We start from the raw sequence: 12714 nt of genomic DNA, 5'->3' as shown, positions 1-12714 counted from the left end.
AGGCGCCGTTGTTTTCACAGCTAGTTCTGCAAGCAATATATCATCTCCTGGCTTAGTCGAGGCTACATCCTCTTGCGTGAGGCAGCTCCGTTTACTTCGCTCCATTTTTTTGCCTGTTGATGGGAGCAGAAAGTAATTAAGCCAGAGGGTGGGAGCATTTAGTTCCTTTTCCTCTTCAAACCAATTCGTCTTCCTGAGCTGACCAGTTACATCGTGTGCTGTGATCTCCGTGCTGATAGCAGCTCCAGTTGCTTGCAGAAACCTGTAGCCGTCCCTCAGCAGATAATGAGTACCAGACTCTCAAATGCCTGCTGAAAAAAGGAGAAAAGATGCTGCTGGCTTCCCGTCTCGCTGAGTGCTTGCAGTGCTGCAGGCATCACAAGCAGATTAGCCCTGGTCTGGAGATGTGGCATCACAGTGGGTCCTAACTGGTGGAATCCCTAGTAAGAGCAGTGCGGAGCCAGCGCTGATATCCTTGCGGTAAGGGGAGCACATGCCTCAGGTTTGCCAGCCAAATTAGAATTTGCCAAATGAAGTGAAGTGCAGCAATACTCTCTTTGATCATTTTAATGACTGCTCTTGGTGGGTATGCATGTAATGAGCTTATACCTCAGCCTTACCAACACGTTATGGCTCATGTTTCCAAAGATGCCAGCGTGACAGAAGAACAGAGTGGCTGCGAAAGTAGGTGGAGAAACAGTAATCTCTGCCAGCCAAGATGACAACTTTTCTTCAGATCTGGCATCAAGTAGAAAGGTTCTTTTGAAAGAAAAAGAAGTTTGTTTGTTTGTTTGTTTTTAAGGGACAATTTAGGGGAAGAAATCCCACCATATTATTCTGGCTTTTTCTATTGCCACAAACTCTTTGGATAAACTCAAAAATATATTATGGGTAGAAAAAAGGTTCTGGCAACATCGTAGTTTTTTTAGCCTTCTAATAGTGCTTTCACAGATATTACACCATCCCAGCTTCTTCATAAAAGTTTCCAGTTGAGCCCTCTGCTCAGAAAACACACAAAATGTACTTCTTCTTTTTCATCTTTATAACCGGAGCTGGCAGAATGGCAAAGGAATTTTTATGCTGTAGAAAGTGTGGTGGGCCATTAGCTTAATGCCTCCACACATCTCTCACTAGTTGGCTTTCATCCTATGGCCCTTCTTGAATGCATGCACTATGTCTCAATCAGTCTTCGTTTGCCAATAAAAACTTCAGTGGCGTTACTGTGCCTTCCTTTCACATCTAGAAATCGAAATATACATGTATATATTCCTAGTTCCAAAATAATTCCACCTTCAGGAAAGTGAAAATCTCATTCTTGAGTCGTAATTTACTAAGACTATAGAAAAAATAATGACTGTCTAAGTTTTGATGTTTTCTCTTTAGAAATGTGATGTGCATCTTCCACTATAACTGTAGAAATAGATGACAGGTTCAGAGAGACTTTTTCACTACTGGATTTCTACTCTGGATTTTTATCATAAAGATTAATTTTTTGTTGCTCTCCGTCAGTAACTTCCTTCTCCAGTGCTTCCCCCTGTTTCTGAGTTGGAGAATGAGACCACTTCAACAGGACACTCTTTCACCATTTCCCAAAGACATTATTTTAAGTCAGACAAGTGTTGGCTTCCCAGTGATGCTTCTATGGACAACAGTATTCTGTCAGACTGACTGCTCATACAGCAGTTGATACTGTGATATAAGTGTGTTGGAGAAGACAAGAAGATGATCTCCAGTTGAAGGCACACAAACTCCTAGCTGATTTTAACAGGATTGAACCCAGACATTGTTTCTGCTGCACAACTGCACAACTTCAAATTGGTTTTACAATCCAAGGCTCTCTCTCCCATAGTTAGTAATTATTACTTGTCAAGGTTCATTAATATCTCTGTCCCATACATTATGCAAGAAACATCATTACAGCTCAAGATCTTACCCCATATCATTAGCAGGAACTTTTGTATTTACTGTTGAGAATGATTCGAGTGAAGTGCTGCTTTCTCTGACCTGTCATAAATAAAGAACCATTATAATCAAAAGCCCAGGCTTGATTTATATAGCCTGTTTGCTCAGGCTGCAAGAATTGAACCTCTTAATGCCTATTGTTGCCAAGGGATTTTGGTGAGAGTTGCTCTAGTTTAATCAAATACTTACTGCTTCTAATAAGCTTTAGATATGTACTGAGAAACAAAAACAATCCTGTCGGAATGATTTTCTTCTACTCTTCATGTTTGCTCCAGTCTTGGATTATTAATTGCTATGACTCTGATATGCTTTGATTTATTTATATCAAAGCATGCCTCTTTGGCTTCAGTTGCTCACAGTTTAACTTTAAATAGATACTGATACAAGACATAGTGATATAAAAAACATCTGGTTTTGATAAATGACATCCGGAGATGCATGAGACTATTGAGTGAACAAACTCACAAAATATCTGCAGGTTACTTTGCATCATGATACACACATTTATTTTGCTTACAAAGCCAATAGGAAAACAAAAGAATTTATGAATTTTTGTGCATGTGCATCTGAACATCCTAAGAACAACAACAACAAAAAAGTCCCTTACAAATGTTTATTAAATAAATATGAGTGGCTGAATTTCATACATATGAAGTCTCTTGTTACCACTCTGATCCCCCCCAAAGAACCTTACAGTACATATAATTTTGCCTATATTGAAAACAAGCAGAACTGTTGATACTTCCTCCTCAAGTGGCTAGTGTGAAAACTCCAAACCCACAAAACTACTTATAATGTCCTGAAAAATTATCCTCTGTAAGCAGGAGCCCAGGGCAGTATTTTCCCTCATTGACTCTGCAGCCTTGGTGCAGGCTTGGAGGCATGACATGCTTCCCATGCAGTCTATGATACACAGCAAACTTGGCTCCTCTGAATGATGGAGAGGGCACATTTAATTTCTAAATATCAATTTAGAATTGAATTATTTGCATTCCATCTGCTGTTTTCTTGGCTTTATGCAAGGCAACTGGCTTAGAGAAAAATCCATCAAAGAGCCTAGATGGCCAGTATTTCCTTGATTTTAGAAGTCTGAATATAAAGGGTTATCTCCCAGAAGGTTGTTGGCAAGGGATTTCTAATCCTTAGCATCTCTTCCTTTTTCCTGAATCTCCTAGCTCAGGAGCTAGTCACTGCAGACACTGTAATTCAAATACCTCCCTGCCAACAAAGACAGAGGAGAAATGCAGACAAATGGGACACTTCACAGATGCCCTTCCACGTTGTGTTGTCCAAGAATTCTGGTTAAACAGAAACAGCTCCTTTAATCTCCTGGGCACAATCAATAAATGGTAGGAATCCCAGCAGCAGGAAAGTCCCACAACATACCAAAGGCAGTTCACAAAGACAAGGATGTGCGTAGCACCTACTGTCAATCACTTGATACTCTCTTAAGTTGTAGAGCCTTGGTCTAATGAGTTGAACAGATCATTTCCTGGAAAGCTATTCTCATTTTGACAAAGGTATCAGTTTATTTGCATACTCTTTATTCTTTGAACTAATTAGCCTTCTTTATGACGTTATTACTGTACGCAGGATGAATTACATTCAGAGACACAGTACGTAAAATTAGTTTTATTGAAATTCATGCCAGTACATCATCATTTTCTTCTAGGTCTGAATGTGGCTTGCCATTTGCAGATAATACCATGTGAAAAAAAAAAGAAAAAAAAAAGAAAAAAAAAAAAAACAAACACTGCTCAGCTGGTTAGTGACATACAGAAATTAGAAAGGCAGAGAATTCATTTAACATGAGATCCTCTGAATAGGGCAATTGTAGTACACATGGTTTGACAATACATGTCACTCAGCATGTGCAGGACAACTGGGGGATCAGGCCCAGTGAATACAGGGTCTTGAAAGGCATGTCCTGCTTGACCAACTTCATCTCCTTCTATGATTGAATGACTCACTTTGATGGATAATGGAAAGGCTGTTCATGGTCTATCTGGACTTCAGGAAAGCCTTTGACATTGTCTCCCAGAGTGTTCTGGAGAAGCTGGCAGACCATTTTAAACAGGTGCACTCTGCTGGGTAAAGAACTGGCTGAAAGGCCAGGCACAGAGAGTGATGGTGGATGGAATTAAATCCAGCTGGCAACCAGTCACAAGAGGTGTTCGCCAGGGGTTGATATTGGGGCCAATTCTGTTTAATATATTTATTGATGATCTGGTCAAGGGAACTGAGCATACCCTCAGTAAGTTTGCAGATGGCAGTGAGCTTGCAGGAAGTGTCAATCGGCCTGGGAGTAGCACAGTCCTACAGAAGGATCTGGACAGGCTGAATCACTGGGCTGAGGCCACAGTGATGATGTTCAACAAGACCAAATGTTGGGTCCTGCACCTTGGCCAAAATTACCCCAGGCAACACTCCAGGCTTGGGGCAAAGTGATGGGAAGACTGCTTGGACGAAATGGACCTGGGGGTGTTGGTTGATGCTCAGCAAAATATGAGTCAGCAGCGTGCCTAGGTGGCCAAGAAGGCCAGTGGCATCCCATCTTGTATCAGAAATAGTGCAGCCAGCAGGGAAGTGATTATTTGCGTGTACTCAGCCTTGGTTAGGCCATATCTCAAGTACTGCATTCAGTTTTGGGCCCCTCACTACAGGAAGGACATGGAACCCCTGGAGTGTGTCCAGAGAATGGCAATTAAGCTGGCAAGGGATCTGGAGCACAAGTCTTGTGGGAAGTGGATGAGGGAACTGGGATTGTTCAGCCTGGAGAAGAAGAGGCTCAGGGGAGACCACATAACTCTCTACAGTTCCCTGAAGTGAGGTTGTGATGAGGTGGGAATCAGCCTCTTCTCCTGCACAACTAGTGATAAGACTAGAGGGAACGGCTTCAAGTTGCACCAAGGGAGGTTGGATATTAAAAAAATTATATTCTTCAAAAGAGTGTTCAGGCACTGGAATGGGCTGCCCAGGGAGATGGCTAAGTCACTGCCCCGGAAGTGTTCAAGAAACATTGAGATGTTGTCCTGAGGGACGTGGGTTAGTGAGGAAATATTGGTGATTGGTGGACAATTGGACTAGATCATGGAAGTATTTTCCAACTTCAGTGATTCTATGATTCTACACCCAGCATAAAAACAGCCATCAGCAGTCTGTGGTTTGAGAGCTGTCATCCCAGCTTTTGCTATATGGGCAGTGATCTACTCTCTGCCATCTCATGCTTGGTATGGAATGATTCAATTAGTAAGGAAAACATACCTTACAATGTTTTCACAATGTCTTTTACAACATCACAAAAAATATAAGACTGATCATAGAAGCATTTAAGCATTTCCTGCTACCCATACACCAAATACTATTACCTTGCTATATTGCTTCTGTCCAGCTTAGAGCATGTTCTCAAATATTTGATGTCATATAAAAACGCATCAGAAAAAAAACCGTGTGAAGCGTGACTTTATATACATGTGGCCAAAAATGCTACAAGGAATTAGAATTGTACTTTCAAATCATTAAGAAAACATCCCATATATTTAGTTTAGAAAATAAAAATGGAGATATGTGTTATTGAGAAGTGTCTGAAATTGCCACCAAGATGAGAGACTCAGAAAAGCACACTACAAAGGTAATGAGGACAGGAGTGGCTTGCGGCCACAGTGATTTTATTTTGGTGGCATTATGCTGAAACAAGGAGGCTTCAAATCAGTCGGAAATACTGTCTGTAAGACCCTGAAGCCAAGCAATTGGGATCACAATATTTGAGAGTAGACAAAGCTTGTGTGTAGGCAGCCCCAGACCAGATAATCTTCCTGAGCATCACCTATCTTTGTGAGAAAATGTACATCCACCCTGGGGTAAAGGATTCTCATTAACTTCTCCTCTGGAGGGGGGAACAAAACCCTTCCCTGACTTTGAAGACAGGCCTCTGATCATGTCTATTTGCACATTTTCTAGATGTACATATTCAAAGGGATTTATCCCAACTCAGCTCCTGAATCCCAAAGACTAAGACTAGCTTATCTCAAACCTTTCAAGCTATTCCCATTATGTCATTGTTTGAGGGTATTTATAAATGTGGGTACAGAGTCACACCAGTGAAAGCTTAAGTGAAATCACTTAATGCCCTTCCTGAAAATGGCAAAAGGAGGTTTTGAACCCTGGCTTATTCCCTTTGCTAAGGGATTGTCTGGGTGAGTAAGGAATGTTCAGGATAACCAAACTAGCTAAGTGCATGCTTACTTAAGTGCTTTGCTAAGTCAGAGACTTAATGGTCTCAAAAGTCCTAATGCTATTTAACCCCTTACTAAAGTAAAACTAAGGTCATGAACTGTGCGCACCAGGAGAAAGATAGTGATGGTGAACAATCAGATGTCACTGTCTGCTGAGCTGAATCCCCAAGAAATGGGCTACAGCAGCCCAGATCAGCAACTTCCAATGAGGTTGGTGTGGCAGTCCCAAAGGCCATTAATTATTCCCTGTGGGGCGCATGCTGAGCTTGAAACCAGTGCTACCAATTTGCTTAGAGAGATGGGAGCTTCCCTTTAAAAATACAGTGCAATGCCATGCAAGTTCTTTCAAAGAATTTTATATGAAGGGTCCTGATAGTTGTATACTTGATTCTGAAAGAAGTTGCAAGTCCCATCACAAACCTCCTGAAAGCTAAAGAACACTGTTGGTGATCTCTCACCATCACGAGTGCTGAGAAGTGTCTCTGCCAGTGCTTCCAAGGAGACTTTCCAGGAAACATTGCCCAGTGCTGCAACAGCATCTTCTTCACGCACCTGGGTTCTGTGAACATAAGCATTTTATCAAACTGTTATTGTATTAAATACTTTCCAGCAGCAGCTGTAGCCCATGCAGCCTGCTCCAGCACACTTCTGACACCAGAAAATACTATATTATTTTCAAGAGGAGGAGGAAAAGGAAAAAGAGATAGTGGGAATGTGAAGGTATCTACAGGACCGAGGCTCCAGCATGGCTGGGCAGAAGTCAGGGGTTTAGGTTAGTAACCTGGAGGATCTAAATTCCAACCATGCTTTAGGCACCTTTGTTTGAGACACCAAATCTTTGAGATATGGTTCAGTTGTTTCTGACTGTCTCAGAGTATGTATATTCTTATTTCCCTTGGAAAATACTGTTAAAATCCTTGCTGTAAATCATATCCTTTTGATACATCTCTAGTCTAATTATAGCTATGCCTATTTTAAGATAAAACCATCCAGGCAGAAGGATAGAGCAGTAGCAGAGAGTATACTGTTACAGTCAAAATAAACAAGGAAATCCACTGTCTTACTGTTGTTACTGCATGTACGTAAAAAATGTGACTGGAAGTAACCAAAATAATTTCTTGAGAGAGGTGAGCTAAACTGAATCCTGAATATTTTAATCCTGCTTATTGTTTCAAACTTCATTCTGAGAATAATCGTTCAGATATGCACTTATTTTAGACTCCAAAGTTCAGAATTCAACTTTTTTTTAAATAAATGCAGGTTCTCTAGCAATCCATGTGTGTATAAAAGAGTATGCATTTGAGTGCATAAATATTACATACTTACAAACATTTGCTATGTAGACACCAATGATACTGCTGGAACATCCTAGATAATATCAATACAGAGCTCTGGGGTGACAGTCAGGAATACAAGGGACTAGGGGTGTTTCCTCCATCCTGCCAGCAAAAGGAAAGGCTAGGAGGAATAGAAGAGGGACCCATGAAAAAGAAGGAATTATTGGCTTTTTACCCCACCAGCAGGCAGATATTTGGTCATTTTCAGGAAATCAGGGACTCACCATGCATAATGGTTACTTCTGAAGACAAACAACATAGCTCCAAACGTCCACTCTTCCCTCTTTCTTTCTCCCAACTTTTATTGCTGAGCATAACATAATATGGTGTGGGATATTCTTATGGGGTAGAATTGGCTGTCCTAGCTATGTTGCCTCCCTGTTCCTTGCGCCCTCTAAAGGCCACATGCTGGCTGGTCAGCATGCTAAACAGAGTGATCTTGATGATGTGTTGGCACTGTTCAGAAACACCTAAAACAATGGTCTATTATCAACACTGTTTTGGTCACAAATACAAAGCACAGCATCATATGAATTGTTACAAAAAAAACTCCATCCCAGCCAAAGCCAGTACAAACTGCCCCTTATTCCATACCATTTACATCACTCTTAGGCTCCGTGCTATCCAACACATCCTCATTAACCACCATCCACCCTCCTGCTTTTCAATATATACACAGATAGAATCCCCTTAGCCTATGGACCACTCCTGCAATCTGTCCATAATATGTCCATTGAATTCACAGTCCCCTTTGTGGTGAGCCTGCTTCAGCGTGGCCTTGTTTGTGGACCACAGTCCATTTGGGTTGTGCCAGCTCTGATGTATCATTACCCATAAGCCACAGTCCCTTCAGTAGCGTACTTGATCTTTTGTGGGTTGATTTGGTCGCTGTTCCAAAACATAGCACCATATACACTACTGTGAAGAAAACTAACTCCATCCCAGCTGAAATTGGTACAGTCAGCTTCTATGACTGATGACTGGCTTGGTTCACAGGAGAGAATGGTGGATATTGTCTGTCTTCAGCAAGGCTTTTGACACTGTCTCTCACAGAATCCTCACAGATGAGCTGTTGAAGCACGGCCTGATTGAACAGACAGTGAAGTAAATAGAAAAAAAGAATGAAGAATATTCTATCATCTGTATTCTGAGATGAGAGATTAGTAGATGAAACATGCTATAGATAAAATGTAACAATTGAACAATCAATGAATGTACAGATAGTATAGCATATCCAGGAGTTTGTCTAACACAATTATAATACTAGAGTAAGGAAAAGAGGACACTCACCCTATCCTGGGCTCACATAATAAACACCAGTGCAGGAGATCTCCAGAAAAGATCCATCCCCACGGCAGTCAGTTCTTAAATGGGTCTAGGAATTGCCTTCACCTGTGCTCCCGTGGCTGACTCATTGCTCGCCTCAGGTGATCAATCAGAGGTTCAGGCTGTGATTCAGCAGCCCCATACAAACAATAAAGACATGAGAAACATCAAAAAATGGGCTTTACTCTATAATGTTGAACTGCTATTTGATAAAAAACATGTTTACAAATCTCTAAGTAAGTATGGCATAACATACTTACATAATTACATAACATACTTAAGATTACCTTGGTCACAGAAAGCCAAGCTTTAAGGCCACATAGGATATGACAATGTACATTCAATAGCTTGGTCCTAATTTCTCCTTTTTTTCCCCCTACAGATCTCTCCTTCCAAACCACCACTATCTATATGCAGCACTGCATATCAGCAGCAAACATGGAATCATGATAGATTTCTTCCCTGGGATGTAACAAAGAGATAGAAGAAAGGGATAATTGTCCTAAGGCATTTATTCCAGGACATGTGGACATTGTCTGGTGTGGGAATGGGGGGTAAGCAGCAGAGCGAGTACAGTAGGTAGGGAGACCTGATGTTCAGAGTCAATAGCACACAGGAAACAGTCACCACATCAACTCACCAGCAAGTTTGCCTTGGTAAGTGTAAGGGTCCTGAGAGCATCTGCTCCAGCTGGAGTTACAGCTGCCTGGGCTCATGGCTCTCACAGCTGCCCACTTCTTTCAGTGACTTTAGAAGTCAGCTCTGCAGAGTGTTTCACCCAAGCTCTCCACTTGTATGCAAGATACATAAGTTGCTCTGAAAGTAACACCTCCCATTTATTTCCATGGAAACTACAACAGTTAAAAGTGCTCAATAACACTCCTTGGGTGAGCAAATTCTCAGCTACAAAGCACTTTTTTGCAACGTTTTTCAACACTGTCACCATGTTTAGTTGTGCTTTTTTAGCAACCATGTCAAAGGCCTGCATACTGTGCTCATAAAAATCTGCACCAGCAGAGGTGGCCCACTGTTTCACAGATTGCAGGAAATACAGAAGGATCACCCCCTTCTTATCCCAAAAGGCAATCCACATCACTTCACCCATTGAAGGCTCTGACTTGAACTTTTTCTTTGACCACAAATTCACGTGTCACCACTCCATGAACTGCCATTTTGATTCTGGCTCATAGTGATGATATCATGTCTTGTCACAGGTAATGATGCAATCCAGGAAACTCACCTTCAGCCCTATATTAGTTCAACATGTCCTGACAAATTGCATATAGTTTTCTTTCTGTTCCTGGGTGAGCACTCATGGGATCTATCTGGCAGAAACTTTGCAATATTCCAACACTGTTGCTGCCGTTTTCAGTGCATTGAAGCCGATATTCAGCTCCAAACACAGTTCCCTGGCCATAATCCATTGATTTGCACGGATTAGATGGTTGAGACTCTATTCATTTTGTTGTGTGCCAGCTGGTGTTTGGCCCAGCTGCTGGTACTGGGTCTAGCTGAGATGGAGCTAAGATACTAACTTTCTTTACAGCAGCCCCAAAGGTATTTTGTTCTGCATTTATATCTAAAACTGTGTTGCTAATGCATTTTGGCAGTCGGTGAGCAGTGCTTATACAATGTCAAGGCTTTCTCTTTCCTTCCCAGCCCAAAGTCAGCAGGCTGGGATTGGGCAAAAGGTTGAGAAGGGACATAGCCAAGACACCTGGCCTAAGATGACTAAAAGAATTATCCTGTACCATATGACATTGTACTGGGCAGTAAAAGATTGTTGGAAGCCAGGGGATGGGGAACGTTCATGGTCACATTTGTTTTCCCAATGTAGTGTTATAAACGTTACATGAGATCCTGCTTTCCAGGAAAGTGACCCATGATTCACCTGCTGATGAGAAGCAGTGAATGCATTCCTCCACTTTCATTATTATAATGCACGGCTTTTGCTTTTCTTAGTAAATCATCGTCTCAACATATGGGACTTTCAACCTTCCATTTTCCTACTAATTTCCCAGGACAGAGGCATAAGTAAAAGGCTGCTCACCACACTGGCCATGGATACATTAATCTGTATCTCAACCCCAAGCTGTGGGTTGAAGTTCTGGCCTGGCCTCAACCTGTCCCCAAAAGGTGCCTGATGTCCTAGGATGGGGTCATGCAGAGAAGGGTCAAAGTTAGAGGAGGCAGGGAAACTCCAGACACATATGCAACCGGTCAGAGAAATGATAAGTGTTTCAGCTGCCATACATCATATAGAATTCTGTTCTATACGCTTAGTTGCACAAATCTGTCCGCCAGGCTGTAAATATTTGGGGTAAGGCATCTGTGTTTCATTCAACCTGTATAATACCTAGCAGTGTTCAGTGATGGAGCTGCTGCCCAGAGCTGTGCAGTTGTTAAATAAACCTACTGCAGCTGTATTTCCAAAGTTAAAAACTCATTCATGGCAGTGCTAGAGTAAAACAGACCAAGACAGGTGGACCTTAACACAGAGTGTATTTTGAGTCTACATTTTATTTGATCTTCCTCTTGATATTCTTTCAGCATTACATTTTTCCAGGAGCTATTTTTTTCCTACTGAACTTTAAGGCTCCGGTCTAACACTCTGACCAGGTGTCAAGCAGGTGCTGCTCAAATTCACAGCAGGTTTGCAGTCCTGGCACATTATAGCTCAATCTTAGCATGGTATATATAGCCTGTATAAATACATAGAGTTCACAGACAAGGAAGTTCAGGAAAAAGGTGGGGACTAACACCTGTGTCTGTATTGATTAGCCTAAGGCATTGTGTACCATCAGGCAAGTGTCTAAAAAGTACTAAGCAAGCTGGGATCACTTGACAGCCTTCTACACGTATCTGCTCTTTTCAAGATGACATGAAAGCCACGTAATGAAGATGTAACTGTCAGAGAAGACAGGCATATGTTTATGTCACCTCTGTCCAACTTTTGCTCTCAGCAATGCTGGCCTCAGTGGGTAAGTGGTGTTGCACATGTACAAGTACCATTAAACTGATGGTCACCTTATCAGACTGTGACAAAAATCCAAGGTAACAGAGACATTAAGTCTCTGTCACAGAGACATGAAGTGAAGATCTTGTTTGGCTTGTTTTATTAAAAAATCAGCAAGAATTAGGGGAATCTGAGAGCCCATGGACACAGCTCTCAGTCATTGGTGAAGTTTGTCTTTAATAGGGATCCCTGTGACTCAACAGCAGCTGCTGACAAAATACTGCCTGGATGATATATAGGAAATGAATGGGAAAGAACAGAGACAGGACCCCAAACTTCGGAAGAGTGACATTCCAGCTTTTTAAGGGATTACTGGATGAGATCCCCTGAGAAGCTGTCCTTAGAGATGATGGAGTAGAGCAAAGCTGGCAGCTCTATAAGCTCTTTCTGACAACGTAAGAACTCTGTCCCTCAGCACAAGAAATCAAGAAGAGGAGGAAAGAAACCAGCAAGACTAAGCAAGAACCTGCTGGTCAAAATAAGGGATAAGAAGGTGTATGGGAACTGCTGAGTCATGAGCTGAACCTCTGATTGATCACCTGAGGAGAGCAATGAGTCAGCCAGAGGAGCACAGATGAAGGCAATTCTCCTGTGCTGCCGGAAGGGGTGGCTCCACCCTTCCTAGACCTGTTTAAGAGCTGGCTACCAGTGACAAAGAGGTTCTTTCCTGGTGATCTGCTCTGCTGGAGTTTTGTAAGTTAGTCTAGGGTATGAGTAAGCTTTCTATCTATTCTGTTATCATAATCTGCTTTGCTAAACTCTCTTGTTTATTTTGTAATTATAACATCTTAATATTCATTTATTACACAGAAGGAAGTTCACAGTTAATGGAAGCAGG

At 41.7% G+C, this 12714-nt stretch overlaps 1 long non-coding RNA gene across 2 annotated transcripts; it reads right to left on the bottom strand.

Annotated features, from left to right (window-relative positions):
- Nucleotides 1-5262: 5262 nt before the first annotated feature.
- On the bottom strand, nt 5263-8914 carry LOC128077950 (uncharacterized). Of its 2 annotated transcripts, XR_008205224.1 has the most exons (3): nt 8825-8914; nt 7524-8618; nt 5263-6756 (listed from the first exon to the last, which is right to left on the bottom strand). It is a non-coding gene; the product is annotated as an uncharacterized LOC128077950 (long non-coding RNA). The 2 variants fall into 2 exon arrangements; XR_008205223.1 differs by lacking the exon at nt 5263-6756 and having other exon boundaries at nt 7342-8618.
- Between the last annotated feature and the right edge of the window lie 3800 nt (nt 8915-12714).

Source organism: Tympanuchus pallidicinctus, unplaced genomic scaffold (assembly GCF_026119805.1).
Source record: "Tympanuchus pallidicinctus isolate F22 unplaced genomic scaffold, pur_lepc_1.0 scaffold16, whole genome shotgun sequence".
Classification (NCBI taxonomy): Eukaryota; Metazoa; Chordata; class Aves; order Galliformes; family Phasianidae; genus Tympanuchus; species Tympanuchus pallidicinctus.
Note: the sequence above shows the minus strand (reverse complement) of the source record. Positions and strands in the feature narration are given on the sequence as shown.